This window comes from Piliocolobus tephrosceles, chromosome Y, assembly GCF_002776525.5.
Source record: "Piliocolobus tephrosceles isolate RC106 chromosome Y, ASM277652v3, whole genome shotgun sequence".
Classification (NCBI taxonomy): domain Eukaryota; kingdom Metazoa; phylum Chordata; class Mammalia; order Primates; family Cercopithecidae; genus Piliocolobus; species Piliocolobus tephrosceles.
In genome coordinates, this window is record NC_045456.1 from 14,211,275 (window position 1) to 14,228,995 (window position 17,721).

Consider the following 17,721-nt stretch of genomic DNA (forward strand, 5'->3'; position numbering starts at 1 on the left):
GCCCTGACTGCAGGGCCCAACATCCGCCCAATGAATGAGTGGACAGACGATCTTAGTGCTGTGAGAGCCAAGAGCGACAAAGGGGCTGAAATCCTGAGTAAAAGGGAAAACTCTGTAAACGCTGTGAACATCTGTTTGGAGAAAAAATTCTCAATAATTTTTGAAGCTAACTTTGCACAGAAGACTGTAGTAGGTTATTCAATTGTTTTGTTCTTTTGAAAGGGAAAGGCTGACATTTCCTGTATGTCTTGAGGCAGGAGCACAGAGAGACAGCAGCAGTTCTGAAGTTAACTGGAAGATTAACACAAATTTATGGTGCAGGTAGGAGCTGAGGAGGCTTGTCCACTAGGGGTTCAGGAACTGTCTGCATTTGATTGCAGGGAAAACTGTTTTTCTGTTCAAAAACACAATTAAGAACAAAGAAAAAAAAAATAGGTATGTGATTCTTTATTATTTATTTTTGGGACACGATCTTGCTCTGTCACCTAGGCTGGAGTGCAGTGATGCCATCATGGCTCACTGCAGCCTCTACCTCCTGGGCTCAAGTGATTCTCCCACCTCGGCCGCCCGAGTTCCAGGAACTACAGGCATGCGCCACCACACCTGGCTAATTTTTGTGTTTTTGTAGAGACAGAGTCTCACTATGTTGCCCAGGCTACAGTAGTAATACTTTCTAATGAACTGACTGCTAAGCTGTTGAGAGTCTCCATTTGTGGGCTCTGATGGCTCCAAACATAGGCCATGAATGTGGCTAAATAGACGATTATGGACTCAAAAGGACTTATTCTCTGACCAAGGTGTCCACCCATGGGTGTAAAAGACAAAGACGGATGGACATGATAGGCAGCTTCTCAGGCGGTGCCTGTGAGCCCCGGCACTCACACTCCAGTATGGGCCTGCCCCACATTCACCAGGTTGATCCACAGGACCAAGAGAATTGCTGCACGTGACGGTGCATCCCTTCTGCTGCAGCCACACCCTAAGTGAGCTTGGAATTGCCCCTCCAGCCCCACACAAGGTCTCAAAGGCTGCAGCACAGGCTGCAACCTCACGAGAGACCCTGAGCCAGAACCACCTGGCTATGCTGCACCTGGATTCATGACACTCAGAACCCGTGTGAGATCATTAATGTTTGCAGTTCTCACCTGCTGAGTTTTGGGGTCATTTGTTACACAGCAATCAACAGATAACTGATACAAGGGCTGAAACTGGAGTGCACTGGTGGAAATGAGAGAATATGGCACAGAAACTAATCCCAAACATCTGCTCCCCCTCCAAGCCAATAATTATTGTTTAATTTGACTTGTCTGCCTTCAAGCAAGCATGCAAACAAAAGCCCTAGCAAACAGACTGGATCTGTCTTGCCACCACAAATTAGTCTGTTTTTAGTAAAATCTTACTCTATTGGCTTAATAATTTACCTTCCAGATTCATGCAGCCACAGAAACCAGACTGATTTTCTTTGTTCTAAATCCCCAGAGAATAATTTGCTCCACTTACCTAAGCATTTCCATGTCTAAATGGTATACATGACGTTTTTAATCAGAAGAAAAGCCCCTGCTTAAAGTTCTTGATTTACTATGAGGTAAATCCTAAATTCGTCTGATTTATTTTAGCAAATTCTTGACATAAAGATGCAAGAAGCTGTTCCATCATATTGCATGAACACAGAAGAACAGATTTACCTGAACGAAAGAGACCCTCTGTGGCTTTAAACTACTTGTATTACCTCCTAACAGAATTGGGATTGTTTTCCTCCAAAGTAAAATTCCAGTTTGTGTGCTTAGCTTGTTTATGAGTGTGACATCATACCCAGAATAGGCGGAACTGACGGATGTTCACATGCTCATTATCTGGGGCTCCAATTATAAAGCTGGATCTCATCTGCAGGCTCTAATGAGGATGTGCAGTCGTATCCCCATCTTCACAGCTACCACTGGAAGCTGATCCTCGTGGCCCTGAGTCATGTCACCTGGGTGACATGGCACCCAGGTTACCTCCTGCTTACCAAGTGACGCCGCCACCACCAGAAGAGGACATTCCAGGGTCAAGGCTTCCCTTACCACTCTGAGACTTCCAAATACAGAACATCTCTGAGCGGACGTTTGCTTGGCTTAGCATTTCCCTGAAAACAGCCACAGAATCTTGAAAGATGTCTCACTTTGCACCCGAGCCTCTCCCACAGGATCATTTCTTCCCGAGAAAACCTCACAAGACTCCACGGGAAAGGCCTTGGATTCCAAACACAGAAAATCCAAGGGTGAAATGTCTTCTCTTCCTGACCCTCTACAGCCAGAACAGGGTCGGACTCAGAAGCCCCGCTGGTGGCCGTGACCTCGCAGAGTTAATGTTCAATGGTTGAATCAGAGAGGATTCCAGGGACACAGGCCAGCAGCGCTCGGCCAACATCCCAAGCGGAACAGCGGCCTCCTTCACAGCATTCCCGTCTTGTCACATGGAAAAGCCCACGCGCAGCAAGTGGCCAAGAGCAGGCTCTCAGACCCAAAGCCACCCTGCACCCCAAACTAGGACCTCTACACATCAGAGACATCTCCCTACACCTCTGAACCGGCAAACACAAGATGTTACCTCTTGAGGGAGAGACAATTTATGACAACCCAGATCAAGTCCTGCTTCATTTACTCAAAAACTGCCCTTCTGCTAAGAGGATAGTTGGCAGTCCACTGGCAAAAAAAAAAAGGCGGGGGGGCGGCGGGAGGGGGGCAGTGAAATAAAAAGTCTACCCGGCTAATTCTGACTTCGGCGTCTGGCTTTTGACCTTGCTGCTTAACAGGCTTCTGTTTATCAGCAGCCATGGTTCTACTGCCCTTTCACGCAACACTGCCCTTGGAGCACTGCCGCATTTACACATTAATTTTATTCAGCACAAAGAATTTCTTTGGCCACCCTGCCAAAGTGTCTAATGGCCAGTGGGCCTGGGTCACGTGTGGCCACAGAGCCACCCTGGAGTACACCAGGGGAATCAGGAGAAGGGTGCAGTGGGATGGGGTGGGGCATAACCACTGTTATGGGGTGACCTGAGTCCACAAAAATAACATGCTAAAGTCCTAATGTGCAGCACCTCAGAACCTCACTTGGAAAAAGGGTCATTGCAGATAGTTAGTTAAAAGTAAAATGAGGTCAAATCGCAGCAGGGTGGAGCCATAGTCTAACATGACTGGTGTCCTTGCGAGAAGACAGAGACACCCAGGGAGGCCATGTCGTCACCGAGGCAGAGAGGGAAGCGATGTGCCCACAAGCCAAGGACTGCCAGCAACACCAGAAGTAGCAAGGGGATGCAGGAAGCATCCTCCCCTGGAGGCCTCAGAGGTAGCTGGGCCCTGCAGACGCCTTGATTCTGCATTTCTGGCCTCCAGAACTGGGAGACCATACAGGTTTTAAGCCAGTCAGTTGGTGGCAGGCTGTTACAGCAGCCCCAGGAAACAAACCACCACCAACATGGTAAGCTTCAACCCTCCTCTTCCAAGAAAACTGCAGGTAGGAAATGGCCCCTCTGCTGAGCTCTGACCCTGGGTGTCAACCTCTGCACAGTCCCTTCCAGACGGTTACCAAGCTCAGCCTGGGTCCAGCGTGCATCTACCGTGTCCCTCCGTGTTCTGTGAGAGTGGACAAGATCCAAAATCATGGACTTGATATTTTAGTGATAACCAACTCTTGTCCACAAATGTCTACCTATAAATAAGTACATCTGTGTATGCAACTGTTAAATACACACGCGGCCATACATGCATTTACAGATCTTTTAAAACAGTACAATTGTTATTGTGTGTGACATCACTAGCTAATTATTCTAAAAACAAAGGTGGTGGGTGGGTTTCAGATCAATAAAAGAGATCCCGGAACAACGGCTTAGCCTGGACCCGAGGGACTGTGTCACCAAACCACAGAATGGATGTGAAACCATTACTATAATGAGTTCTTTCTTCCTTCCCAGTAATGAGTCCTCCTGAAGAATTAATTAAAAATTCTGCCATGACTTCTCTTAAAGGAGAAGGATACATTTCTGGAGAGGATCAGGGAAGCTTGAATCCGAGAGCCAGCCATTCACCTGCTTTGATGTTCACCTTCCAGAATGTCTGAAAAGGAAACAAATCTTCCTTTACTCTAAGACTTCTCCAATGTATCATTCAATGATTTATGCACTGGGGCTTCTCGTTCACAACGACTGCTCCCAGGTGGATGAAGACAATCATTTCAATGTTTAATCAAGAACTCAGTTTGATTTTAGAAATTCTAGATTCTATTGCTATTATAAAATAAAAGATACTTAAAATCGTTGAGACTTTCCTGACATTTCCAAAAGGGAGAAAACTCAGACTCATCATTTATTAAATAGCACATATCTCATAAGAGTTACAATTCATTGAGTTTGTATATGGGCAAAAGATAGAGAAATTTTAGTCAACTCTTCCCAATACTCATCATCCATTTAGTGTGACAAAGTCACCTGTGCACTTTACCTAATTAAGCAACTGCAATTTATATATATATATATAAAGTATATATTAACATTCAACTTCAAGCTACTCCAGGCAGATGAGCCCTGCAGTCAGGACCAGCCACTGTTGTTCTGATTTTCATATTTCCCAATTCATAACCTCCCACGACAAAGTTTTCTGAGCCCCGTATCTCAGAATCAAGAAGGGCTTCTAAGGGATACAAAGTGTGGCTGAAAAGTGTGGCTGAAAACTACTCAGCGTGGTCAAGAAACCAGAACACTGGTGGCAAGCTAAGCTGAAATGCAGATAGTCCCTATCTCCAAAAAAAAAAAAAGGAACTTGGAAGACACAGCCAGGATTTCTACTTCATGATCATTCATTTTACATATTATAACCTTGATGTCACCTAACTGAGACTTGACGGTAACATGAGCCATTCTAGACAGTTCTATATATGAGAACTGTACATAGCATAGAATATCGCTGTGCTTATAACCACTTCTTTCCAAAAGACAGCATTTGCATGAAATAATAAGGAAAAAAATGGAAACAAAATCACACTGTAATTACGCCTTTGGCCTTTTGCGGACAGGTAGTGTCAATATTTCTTTCTTGTTGGTTTTTCGAAACACAGTCTTGACCTGTCGCCCAGGCTGGAGTGCAGTGGCGCAGTCTTGGCTCACTGCAACCTCCGCCTCCCAGGTTCAAAGGATTCTTGTGCCTCAGCCTCCTGAGTAGCTGGGATTACAGATGTGCGCCACCACGCCCAGCTAATTTTTGTGTATTTTTAGTAGAGACAGGGTTTCGCCATGTTGGCCAGGCTGGTCTCGAACTCCTGGCCTCAAAGTGACTTGCCTCCCAAAGTGCTGGGATTACAGGTGTGAGCCACTGTGCCCAGCCAAATCGTGTTCATAGTGTCAATATTTCTATCTAAAATGAACACACAGCTCCAGGCTACGCTGCAATTCCAAAGATCTCATTCCATGGGATTCCTTCCTGCCCACCTGGGATCTGGCACCTCCTCACCTGAGTGGCCAGAGGGGTGGAAGGGAGCCCAGATCAGAGTAAAAGAGAAAGCGGGATCCCAGAAATGTAAAATGGGGGGCCGCTGATGGAAGATACCACTAGGCCTCGTGTCCTTGAACTATAATCATCCCCAAGTCATGCTTCTGGATGAGTAAAGGGGTCTGCCTCAGTGACTGGCTTCCAGGAGCAGGCAAGCAAATACACATTCTGTCTCTACCGAGGCTGCCCAGGGCTGAACAGCTACCCCTGTATCTTTGCAACTCGTAGGACAAGGAAACCACCCATATGTACCTAGCCCAGGGAGTGTGTCCTTGTCACAAGATACAAACTCTCAGTGTAGAAGATCTCCACAGAAACCACACGGGGTCACCGGAATCCCTCTCTACATTGGCCCAATTGTATGGACAGACATGAGTTGGAAAAAGGGGACAGTGTTGGCCTGGGTACCACCCTCCAGGCCCCAAATGCTCCCCCCTGCATTTCTGCCCTGGTCTGTGCACTGATTTGCTCACTATGGAGACTGTGACCTCGCCACTGCCCAAAGGTAACACACTATAACACTGATTTATTTCATCATCCTCCGTTCAACAAAAATTCCAGTGGTCCCCAGAGCACCTGTAATCAAGTCTGCATGCCCTGACCTGTTTGTTCTCTCTATTCCAAGAAGATCACCTCTGGATAAAATTCCACTTCTTAAAGGCTCAGCTGAAATGCCAGCACCGTCCTTAAGCCTCTGTCATCCTCTGGAATGGAAGCAGACCCTTCTCTCTGCTCCCATGACACAGCGTTTGTACACTGACTAAATTGAGCATGCTGTGCAGATGGGTTTGGCTGTGTTCAGGCCTGTCCTACCCAATTAGACCGTAAAAAAACTTTCATTTATTGTTACACCTAACATTATAATAACACCATATGAAAAAGCTTTCCCCGGGCCTAGGGAAAAGCAGGCAGGCTATGGTCCTCTCCAATTTTGTTTGTCTACAAGGATTTCCAGAACCAACTGGGGTCAAAATGGCTCAGCTAAATTGAGAGGTGAGTGCTTTTCTGTGTTACAAAGGAACAACGTCATTCTCTCTGGTGCTTTTTCCAAGCTGTAATGTCCTATTCTATGGTCCGGACATTTGTGGACCACCCCCACCCCCAATTCCCATGTTGAAACCTAACCTCCAATGTGATGGTGTTGGGAGGTAAAAAGCCTCTGGGAGGTGATGCGGTCATGAGGGTGGGACCTCAAGAATGGGATTAGTGCCTTATCAAAGGGACCCCAGAGAGCTCTCTCACCCCTTCCACCATGTGAGAACACAGCAAAAAGATGCTGTGTGTGAGAAAGCAGACCTCACCAGACACCAAAACTGCCAGTGCCTTGATCCTGGACTTCCCCCAGTCTCCAGAGCTATGAGCAATACATTTCATCTTTTATAAGCCACTCAGTGTACGGTATTTTGTTACAGCAGCCCGATCAGACCAAGACGTCTTGCCAGGTTTTCATCGTAGGCAGTTAAAAGCAAACGAAGTCCTAGTGAGTGTTACTGATCCAATGGAAAGAGATACAGCTGTGTCAAACATTGATTTCCCATCCTGGATTCAGGTTTAGTGTGTCTACTGACAGAAGAGAGTCACTGGCTGTCCTGCCCTCTCCTAGGCTTTGGGGTGGAGCACATTCTGATGAATAGTCGCAGCGAGATTAGCATCACTTCATTTCATAAAGACGCTCCCCAAAAAGAAGTTTCCTGGTATTCTAACATATAATGTATTTTATTTTCCAATCAGATTTTGCTTGTAAATCACAAAGTCTCATCTATGGGCAAAGTCTGTGGCATATTCATGAATAATCTTTTTTTTTTTTTTTTTAAGCTTTAGCTTTGGGGAAACCTACATGCCAAAGTCATTGAATCAATTGTGCTAGAAGTAGTAATATGGCTGGAGCTTTGTATGAGCAAACGGGAGAGAAAATTAGAGACTTTGAAGAGGACATTTCTAGAAATAATCAACTGATCGCTCTACAAAACTCAGAGACTCTAGGCTGGCCACTTCTGCCAAGGGAATCTATCTGCTTTTGTGTGTCTGCTTCTCTCTCCTTTTCACTGTAATGACCCTGCCCTGCTGAGAGACCCTCCTCCAGCAAGCCCACCCTGGTAAACTTTTCCCAAGCTGGCGGCAATGAAAGCAGAACCTTTTAATTGACGGTGTTATGGGTTCAAGACTGCCCCTCCCAAGGCGTATGTTGAAGCCCTAACACCTGGTACCGGGGAGTGACTCCTTATTGGGAAATAGGGTCTTTGCAGATGTGAACTCATCAGGATAGAGCTGTAAGCCAATGTGACTGGAGTCCTTATAAAAAGCGGAAATTTGGCCAGTCGCAGTGGCTCACGCCTATAATCTTAGCACTTTGGGAGGCTGAGGTGGGCGGGTCACCTGAGGTCAGTGGTTCGAGACCGGCCTGGCCAACATGGTGAAACCCCCGTCTCCACTAAAAATACCAAAATTAGCCAGCTATGGCGGCACATGCTTGTAATCCCAGCTACTCGGGAGGCTGAGGCAGAAGAATTGCTTGAATCCAGGGGGCGGAGGTTGCAGTGAGCCAAGATCGTGCCACTGCACTCCAGCCTGGGTGACAGAGGGAGACTCCGTCTCAAAAAAAAAAAAAAGAAGTAGAGGGGTGGAAATTTGGACACAGGGAGAAGGCCATGTGCAAATGAAGGCAGGTGTCCGGGTGATGCAGCTACAAGCCAGGGGACGCCAAAGACTGCCAGCAGCCACCAGAAGCTGGAAGACGGGCAAAGGACAGATCCTGCCTCAAGCCCTCAGGAGGAAGAACCCTGCTGATGTCTTGATTTTGGACTTCTGGCCTCCAGAACTGGGATACAAAAAATGTCTATTGTTTTAGCCACTCCAGCAGCACTCTGTTATGGCAGCCACAACAAACTTATGCACATGGCTTTGCCTTCCTCTTTCTTCACTGACCAGAAACAGCACGAGCTACTTAAGGAATCCATCCAGATCTGGCCAGTCTTGGACATCATCCAGTGCTACCTGGGCAGTGAGAAGTGATGCTCAGGGTAGCAAGCAAACCCTGCACGGATCAGGCAGAAGTACAGGCTCTGGCATCTTAAAAAGAGATTCCTCAAGGTTTCAGAGGTCAGGCCTTTTCTTTTCTGGGTAATGAGAAAACTAGCTGAAGCACAATATTCTTTCTCTTTTCCATTTCTGTAAGTTGAGGAGTTGCCATGCTGGGTGCATTTCATGGACTGAAATACTTGGGAAAGGCTAGTAACAGTAGATGAATTTCATAGGTCCACCATAACAAAGTACCACAAGCTGAGTGGCTTCACAGAAACTGACTCTCTCACGGTTCTAGAGTGCAGAATTCAGAGACATCAAGGCGTCAGTAGGGATGGTTGCTTCTGAGGGCTGTGAGGGAGAATCTGTTCTGAGCCTGTCTCTTTGGCTTGGAGGTGGCTGTTCACACAGCCTTTTCCTTGTATGAGTGTGTCCAAATTTCCTCTTTTTCTAAGGATGCCAGTCACACTCAGTTAAGATCCTACCTCCAAATAAGCTCACATTCTGAGATGCAAGGGGTTGGGACTTAAATACATCTCTTTCGCAGGGAGACAATTCAGCTCATAACAGAGACACTGACTAATGCATGAAGCACAATCCGTGGCCATCATTAACACTGGAGCCGGGACACTGACTAACGTGTGAAGCCGCATCAGTGGCCATCATTAATAACACTGGAGCCGGGACACTGACTAATGTCTGAAACCTGATCAGTGCCACTCATTAACAACACTGGAGCTGGGGTTACAGGCTGCCTGGTCATTCCTCTCTTGGGCTCACATCAGTAGAACTTCAGAGCCTGCACTACCAGGAGCAAGGCCATGCCAACGGTTGTCTGGCAGCACCATTCCTAAAGGACACGCATGGCTCAAGGACTGCTGGGTATAAATATTTCCCATAAATGTGGGGCATTTCATGCATTTCTTTCTTTTCAAAAGCACTCTGTCAGTGCCTGTAGCTTTTGGCATTTAGAATCCAGTCTGGCCAGTGGGCAGCTGGAAATGCGTGTGGGCCAAAGGACTGCAAGGAACTGGGCTTTTACTGCTGTTCCCAATTAGTGCCTCTGGGAGGAAAAATGCTCACAGCATTTCAGAAAGGAGATGAAAGGCAAAGACTTCTGCAGAGTCAAAAGGAACTTAAGTGGCAGAGGCGGTGTAGACTTGAGTCTTCTGAAACAGACCACTACACCCACTCTCTAAAATAAAGCAGTGAACAGCATGCTGGGTTTAAGGAGAGCAGCAGGTACTTCAACGCCCTGCCCGTTCTCCGCATGGCTCCATCTTTTCTCAACATTTGATCTTTTCTCTACTTTTTTGTCCTTAGGTAGCTGTGCCTAAAGCCCAGGTCTTTTGGACCCATTTTATCCTCTTCTGTGGGGGTTGAACTGTACTTCTAACTTGCTTTTTCCTGCGTCTTCTATCCACTTAGGTCTCAGCTCTCTTCCTTTTAACCATCAGGGGCTTTCATGACTTTTTTCTTAGGAATATTTGAGAACCAATGTCAAACATTTCTAGCCTCAGCACAATTATTTATAACTGGATACTCCAGGCATGGTTAGCATTCTAGGAAACCATGGGCCATGGGCTTTAGGGTCCTCCAGCATAGTTCTAGCTCTTCTTCCTTTACGACTTTAAATCGGCATCTAAAATAATATTAAAGTAGCATGACCTAGAAAGGTTTCCCTGGGATCCTTACTCGTGGGTTCTCAGAGACCACCACAGAACCCAGGGCACTGTGTCAGGGGATGGCTTCTACCTGTGCCCCTACAAAAAGCCAAGGCAATTCGCAGGAGTCACATCTCTTTCCTGAGCTCAGAGGGAAGGAGATTAAATGGTTGATTTCAGAGTCTCAGTTTAGGGCAGTGGTTTTCAACTGGGGGTGATTATGCCCCCCAAGAGGCATTAGGCAGTGTCTGTAGACATGTTTGGATGTCACCAGTGGAAGAGGGGCGGTGCTTCTACTGGGTGGATCATTCTTGGCTGTGGCGGGGAAGGGCGGGCTGTCAGTGACCGCTGCACTGTAGAATGTTGAGCGGCGTCCCTGGTCTCCACCCGCCAGATGCCACTACCCCTCCTCCAAGGTGACACCAAAAATGTCTCTAGATATTGCCAAATGTCCCCTGGGGAAAAACTGCCTCTAGTTCAGAGCCATACAACCTACCAGTCTAGGCAGAAGGCCAATTTTGCTGACCCCTTGTTTTCTATGGATAGCTGGGATTTTGGAAGGCTGGCCTATGTAACAATTACAAACATTTCTTATTTTGCCTTCTACACTCAAGCGACTCGCGAAGAGTCCCATCTGAATCATCTTTAGTTCAATATTTTCATATATTTTGAAAAGACTTTACATCTAATCTTCGTTGATGAAGCCACACGTCTCTGCAATATTCTCCCACACTGGCTAATACAACAGTCTGGTCCCATAGCAGGCTAAACAATCTCCTTGTGGTTTTATGTACAAAATAATTTATTTTGTTTAGCCCAGGTAAATGGTGTAATGTTATAAAGTCTAAACAGGAAAAGAAAAAGACAACACACTTAACAAAATTTCTGTGTATTTGATTTTTAGCTCTCCTTATGTTGAAGAGAATGCCTTTGTGGAAACAATTTAAACATGAAAACAAATTACCTAAGACTTCTGGAAAATATCTCCAACACTTACTGCATCATTTCGGGTATATTATTTTGAACACAGAATGATGCTCCATCTTACTCCACCCATTCAGATGTGTAAGATACTGTTGCCAAAATCTCAGCTGTGCAAATCGGGCACTGTGTTAAATACTTTTGCTGGTGACAAACCAATCTGGGTGCTGGTCCACTTAAAAAGAAAAATACCTCCAATTTATAGACACTGCTTTGCACGGAAGACTTTGAGTGCTTAGTCCACCCTAAGGATTCAAGCTATAATGAAAGTTTCCCTTTCATCTTTGTCTCCATTTTGCTAAAAGCCAGTGAGACACCGACCAGAAGCGGCCCTGACCAGCGGCTCTCAGGAGCCACGCAAGCAGGTTCGGGAGGGAATTATTTATTATGTGAACCCTCTCCATCGAAAATCTGCAACAAGATTAACAGCTGGGCAAAGAGGTATTTACACTTCAAATACACAATAATGACTTCCCTCTAAAGGCAGGGTCAGTCACCAGGCCGGCACCCAGTGGAATCCACATGGAGTGCACTGATGCAACCTGACTGTTGGCCAGGAAATCTCCGCTTTTTGAGTCACTGGCCCCTTTCCCAGTTCTATGTGGGCTTGGGTACACCACATTTTTGACAGCGTCTTCTCCCTCTGTTAGAGAGGACTAAGAATCACCAAGTCCCTCGGGGGGCGGAGGGAAGGTCCCCCTCACAGGTTCTGGGGACCCCTGTGCCAGCTGCAGGCCTGGGAGCCTGGGGAGGCGCCGGGGTCCACACCCCACTGCACAGTGACGCTGGCTCTGCAGGAGACAGGAAGAGCCAGTGCCTTCACTGTAACCTAACCTTGGAAACCCTGGTGCTTCCAGACTGGTAGTTGACCCAGCGGGGAAAATGCAATGTGAACTTTTGAAACCTCCAAGATCGCTACTTGAGAGGTTATGCGACCAAAGAGATTAAATGCAAATAGGGGTATCTGGAGGGATGGGGATGAAGGATAAACCAAGAAAGACACAGGTATACACCGATAATTCAAGAGAGAAAAAGAAAATAAATCCATTCAAGTCAGGACTACCCACTGATTCTAAGGAGAGTTTTTTTCTCCTCTTCTAAATCAGGATGAGGGGAAATGAAAACCATTTAAAACAACAATTCACTTATCAGCCCCCTGTCTTCCCGAAAATATCTGACTCCAGAATTTTTTCTTCTAGAAGCTCTCATCTTATACAATGTAATGCAATGATCCCTTGTGGCTAAAACCCATTTCTTGTGGATTCTCAAGAAGTTGGTTTCCAAAATGATTCTCACCTTATCTGGGCAAGAAAGACACCGATAGAGATGGCCGGGGATAAAGTTCCTATAAATGATAGTTCTGTGAAGAATGAGTGTAAAACCAAGATGGGAGGGAGCAAAACGTCAACATGAAACATTTTCATAGAGAAAATTCCCAAGACCAAGTACTATTCATACCAATCCTATCAAGTTCCGGCTATTTATTCTCCTAGAAATTCCTGAGAACTAAAACATACTAACCTCCACCTAAAAATGTGTCTGCACACAAGTATCCCTTTCAAAATAAAGATATCTAGAACTAGGAGAGTTACTACACCATGATGCACTGACAAAAAAACTGTCTGAGGTATATTCTTGGGAATTTCACACAAGTTCATCTTGACAAGGTACCCTATATTTTATAAACACAATTTTCATTTGCCCCGGCGCATTAAGGCCACTCTATATGTGAGGCACAATAACAGCACCTTTTTGAAAGCTATATCCTAAGAAATGCATTTCCTCAAATAACTGCCTGCCAGCAGCCTCCCTGCATCCTGTTTTAAACCCATCTCCTATGCTGATCCCAGGCCAGTAACCCCGAGTAGGGCAGAGTTTCAGCTACATCGGGCATCACCAGTGCAGCGCAAGGGCTGGTGGGAAATCCCCAGAACACAGCCAAGGTAGGGAGAACCCACCACACAGTGCAGCCCTTCTCCCCCTTGCAGTGGAGGGGGTGACCAGGATCCCAGGGGTGGAGGGAAGTGGGCCCGACGAGGGAGAGGAGATCCAGGTAGGCGATGGGCATGGGAGAAAAGGGAGGGGAAGCTTGAGGGCAGGGCTTGGGAGGCAGCGGGGCATGGAAATGAAAGAGCAGAGGGAAATAAATGGGGAAGTGGGGTGGAAGGATGGGTGTGGGGTTGGAAAGGAAAGGTGAAAGGGCACTGGGTGGAGAAGAGGTGAGAGAAAAGGTGGGGAAAGGGTCTCCATCACTGGAGTACCCAGCCTCCTCATCCCCCTGTTCAAACAGTAGGACATGCCTTTCCCAAGGTTCCCACCTGGCCCTAGACCTCACCCCACTGGCTTTCAGAGGTAGGTCAAGGCTGGCGGTGTTGGGTAACAGGAAGCTCAGATCTGCTAAGCAAACTTCACCTGGTGGTGTTCTTCAATACAGCGGCCATTTCAACCAGGCGAACATTATTATTGTTTAAGATGGAGTCTCGCTCTTGTTGCATAGGCTGGAGCACAGTGGTGTGATATCAGCTCACTGCAACCTCTGCCTCCTGGGTTCAAGTGATTCTCCTGCCTCAGCCTCCTGAGTAGCTGGGATTACAGTCGCCCACCATCACACCTGGCTAATTTTTGTATTTTTAGTAGAGACGGAGTTTCAATACACTGGCCAGGCTGGTCTTGAACCACTGACCTCGGGTGATCTGCCTGCCTCGGCCTCCCAAAGTGCTGGGATTACAGGCCTGAGCCACCGCACCCGACCCCAGGTGGACATTATTATCCAACTCCCTTTCTCCATCCTTCCATCACACCCGCTTATTTTATAAGCAGAGTATACCTGAGACACAGCACCACATCCCCACAACCATCCCTTTAAAAGTCTGAAAACAAAACAAGCAATGTACATGAAAACCCATAGAGGCAGTATCTTTCCCATGCAGCACATGGTACGGCATGTAAAATGGACAGGCTCGTGAGCACTGTGGCCTCTCTCTACCAATCTGGGCACTGCACTCACCACGGTTCTACGTGTGTGCGTGAGTGACCCTACAATGGATTAGTATTCGGCCACAAAAACACAATGACATTTTGATATATGCTACAACATGGATGGACTTTGCAAACATTATGCTTAGGGAAATAAGCCAGATGTAGAAGGATAAATGTTATATGATTCCTCTTCTATGAGGTACCTTGAATAGGCAAATAAAGAGAAAAAAGAGAAGTCGCCGGGGACTGAGCATGGGGAGGGGAGTGTGGGAGGGCCAGTTACTGTATAATGAGCACAGAGTTTTGGAGAAGGATAATGTAAAAATGTTTAGGTGTAAGAGGGTGATGGTTACACAACATTGTGAATGTTTTTAATGCCAATGAATCGTACACTTACAAATGTATTATGTAATGTATATCTTACCACAATAAAAAAATAGAATATGCAACTAGATATGAAAGTTTTAGTAACGTGGTCATCTCTTTGACCCACTATAGAAATAATGACCCAAGGGTTAAGATTTTCTTAACTACCTACAACCAAGGTAGATAAAGAAGCCCCAAGATGAAAAGCCCCAGCCACACTACCAGGAGCTATGACATGACACTGCTTCTTTAAAATGCCGTTTAGTGCATGCTTGGAAAAAAGGTCACCATCTCAGGCAGTAAACAGAGCGGACAAATGGAAATAAATGAAGGGAAGATGAGGATACAGAGCAGTCGGCAATGATAAACGTCAAGAAGCCAAGAATTATTAAGTCAAGAGCAGAAATAGAAGACAGGAACAGGAGTCAGCAATGGGGGAAAAAAATGACATCAACAGATACGAAAATGTAAAGATGTTTAAGGGAATGACCAATTAAAAAACCCCTTTGTCACATGGAACATTGAATTTCATATTCCAATTCAAAAGAGTTTAGATCACAGAAGTAAAATCAAAGCTGTTCTTCAGGTGACCAAACGGCTTTCATTAAAATCAGCAGGCTGATACTGAGCCCATGCTCCATGCCAGTCCTTGTCCCCTGCCCTGGGGTACCTTTCTCTGCCCCTACTGCCCAGGGGACTAATTCCTGGAGGTACCCTATGAGTTCATGCTGTCCTCTTAGCCAAGGATGCCTTCCTCCTCTGGGCTCCAGAAACCTCCTCTTTATCATGTGTGTGTCACTTGGCTCAGGCATCGCCTCTCTGAGCTCTGGAAGGCTGGTGCAGTCCTGCCTCTGCCCAACCCCACCTCCCTCACACTCCATAGAAGGGGTAGGCTTTGCTGTTCCTCGCACTGGACACTCCCACAAGATGGCTGATGACCAGCTGATTCTCTGCACACACCCCCACCCCCTTACCTGCTATAACCAGCACAAAGCAAGCAGTAGTAAAGCATCCTTGCATGAACAAATACACTCCAGAATAATAAGTATTTACTAAACAGTAATTTAAATATATCAACAGTATTAAGTAAGCAAAAGAGACTGCATGAATCGGCTGGTCAAGGAAAAGCAGTCGACTGGGATCTACAGCAAGGCATCTGAGAAAAGAGAGGTCGACAGCAGGCTGTGCAAGTGGACGATCTCATCTGCTTTGTCAAATGCTGACAGAAGAGAACATCACAGACTGGCATCATGTCTGCAGAGGGGACAGGCGCTGTGCTGAGTGCTTCACGTGGAGAATGAGGCTCCATCTTCTGGTGGAGGGTGAAACACTAGTTTCTTTGACAGAGCATAAAGTTGAGGCTTCAAACTTGGAGGTTTTGCTCAAGGTCACAGGGAGTAAGCAGCAATTCCCACAAGCAGTCACGGCAGAGATGGCCTTGCCCAAGATCCAACCCTCACTCCTGGCTCTGGGATCTGTCCTGGGTCGTCCCTGGTAGATTATTTCTCTCCCCATACCTGTCCCCCCGCCCCCCCTCTCACCCCCACACATACACACTGCATAACGATTTGGGCATAGCCCTTGAGTCTCTGAGAAAGGCACAGCCCCCTGAAGTGTCCACCCGCTGTTCTGTGGGACATGTCAGCTCATACTCACTGGTTTCTTTCCCCTTCCTCCCCACCCCCACAGTAAGACTGATGGCAAGTCTCAAGATCAAATGGAGTGTGTTGCAGCAGTGATTTAAAACTGACAATCACAGTACCCCTGAACAGCACTGCTCATGAAAAATCAAAGCAATAAACAAACAAAAACGACAAACACCAAAACTCTGAAAACTTCAAATGCATTTAAAAGATACTGTATTTTGAACATATGTGGGCTTCCTTTCAAGGAGAACACCACAAATTTCCTAAAAAACTTAAATGTTCAAGAATCAAATGCAAAATGAATCCTGACTTCATGATATTTTGTTCAAATGAAATAAGGTCTCTGCTGATATTTTACTATGAAGAGTTGTTTTGATCCACATCCTTTACTAAGAATCTGAACTGAAAAAACTTATAGCGATGCCAACCAAAAAGTTAATCATATAAATGGCTCCTTTCTTCTCTCTTTTTATGTTTTTTTTTTTTACTTATTCTTATTCGTGTTTTCATCTGAGTGACTTTTTAAAAAAAAACTTTTAATCTTGAAAATATTTTTAGACTTACAATAAGTTGCAGAAATAGCACAGAGTTGCATATAACTGCCACCCAGCTTCCACTTATGTTGACATCTTACACAAACATAGCAATTAGCAAAATATAAAAACGTTAAGACCTGGCACAGCACAACTAAGTGAACTACAGACTTATTCCAATTTCACCAGTTTCTCCTTCCGCCCTTTCTCTCTCCCAGGAGCCCACGTTCCTACAGTCAGCACATCCCCTTCGACCTGTAACGGTTCCCCGTTCTTCCCTTGTCGCTCCTACTGCTTTGGAGGAGGAGAGGTGTTCTGCAGAATGCCTCTCAATTTGGGCTTGTCTAATTTTTCTCGTGATTAGACTCTCATGCATTTTTGGCAGGAACGCCACAGGAGTGGTGCTGAGTCCTTCTCAGATTGTCACAAGATGTCGATATGTCTTCTTAGTGATGATGTTGACTTTGACCACCTAGGTGGTATCTGCTGGGTTTCTTCCCCACGTGTCACTACTTTCGTCCCTTTTGTAATTAACAAATGTCTTAGAGGAGACACTTTGTGCCTATGCTAGTAATAGGTAATGGTTCTTAAATGTTATGGATACAAGAATGAACATATGTCTCTCAGTGTATAATTTAAATAGTTTGCTTTACGGGTATTCTTTTCAGAAGAAAAAACTCCCAAAAAGAAATCTTTAAAAATGGCCATTTAAAAAAAAAAAAAAAAAAAAAAAGAAAACACCCCAAAGTTCACAAGGGGGAAAAATTAAACAACAGCAAGCACAAAGCTGAGTGTGTTCAAGGATTAGTGTGTGCACCGGCATCCAGGCAGATCACCAGCAAGACAGCCAACTCCGATCGGAAGGCTCAGTCCACGTGGCAACTTGCCAGTACTCCAAAAGGTGTCCTCAATCAAGACTGGGTTTTGTGTAATTTTTATCCCGACTAGAAACAAAAGTTCCCTTGTAGCATATACAAGGGAACTGGAGCCTGGAGCCACCAAGAGC

At 45.8% G+C, this 17,721-nt stretch overlaps 1 protein-coding gene across 6 annotated transcripts in view; it reads right to left on the reverse strand.

Moving 5' to 3' along the window:
* Positions 1-17,721, reverse strand: part of TBL1X (transducin beta like 1 X-linked) — a 261,274-nt gene that overhangs the window by 119,647 nt on the left and 123,906 nt on the right. Inside the window, exon 1 of one of the 6 annotated variants that reach the window (XM_026449814.1) lies at positions 4,070-4,097. The exons of the other annotated variants lie outside the window; for them this stretch is intronic. The gene's annotated coding sequence lies outside the window, so the exon portion shown is untranslated. Of the gene's footprint in view, positions 1-4,069; positions 4,098-17,721 lie in introns of those variants that run through there. 6 annotated transcript variants of the gene reach the window in all.